The sequence below is a fragment of the Antrostomus carolinensis genome, unplaced genomic scaffold, assembly GCF_000700745.2.
Source record: "Antrostomus carolinensis isolate BGI_N321 unplaced genomic scaffold, ASM70074v2 scaffold1681, whole genome shotgun sequence".
Classification (NCBI taxonomy): Eukaryota; Metazoa; Chordata; class Aves; order Caprimulgiformes; family Caprimulgidae; genus Antrostomus; species Antrostomus carolinensis.
This window is the reverse complement of record NW_010294570.1, coordinates 7,101-7,786: the sequence shown is the minus strand read 5'-3', so window position 1 is coordinate 7,786 and position 686 is coordinate 7,101.

The window sequence follows — 686 nt, the reverse complement described above, 5'->3', positions numbered from 1 at the left end:
GGAATGTAGCTTTTTTGGGGCAGAAGGGTTGGGAGGGAGAGAGGTGTGTGTCAGAATGGCATTCCACACTTAATTTTATCACTGCACAGAAAAACTTTCACAGGACAAGAAGTTATTTAAAATACTCTCCTTCCCTGCCCCGCTTCTAATTTGTTTCATTTACATGATATGAAGCAAGGCTGCTCGATAACTGCTTCAGAATACACAGAACCCAGTGGTTGTTTTTTAATAAATCTTAAGTTTAACACTGAAAAAGCTTGATGCATAACAATGATGTTTTAAGGGTGCACTATATGTACTGTTTATTTAATGGACCACTATAGCAAGTGCCTTGTGAGCTGCTTTTTTATTTCAAAAGCTGCATATTTTGTATTGGTTAGCACTGCTGTGTTTTCAATGTTGTATTTTCCATTTTCAGTCAATACTCTGAATCTAAAATTACTTGTAAAATTGGTCACTTCTACTTTCTTGAAAGTAGTATTTAACAAAATAGGAAAAACATATTGCTATTAAGGTACTCCCTGCATCCATTTAAGAAGAGGTATTCAGTTAAACTGAGATGAAAAAATAATAGGTGGTTAACTGGAAAACCTTTAAAATATAATTTATTGAGGCTATATATTTTCTCTCTCTGAATTCAGTTGACCATTTTTCAAATTTTCTTCACATAGACTAAACTTGCTTTA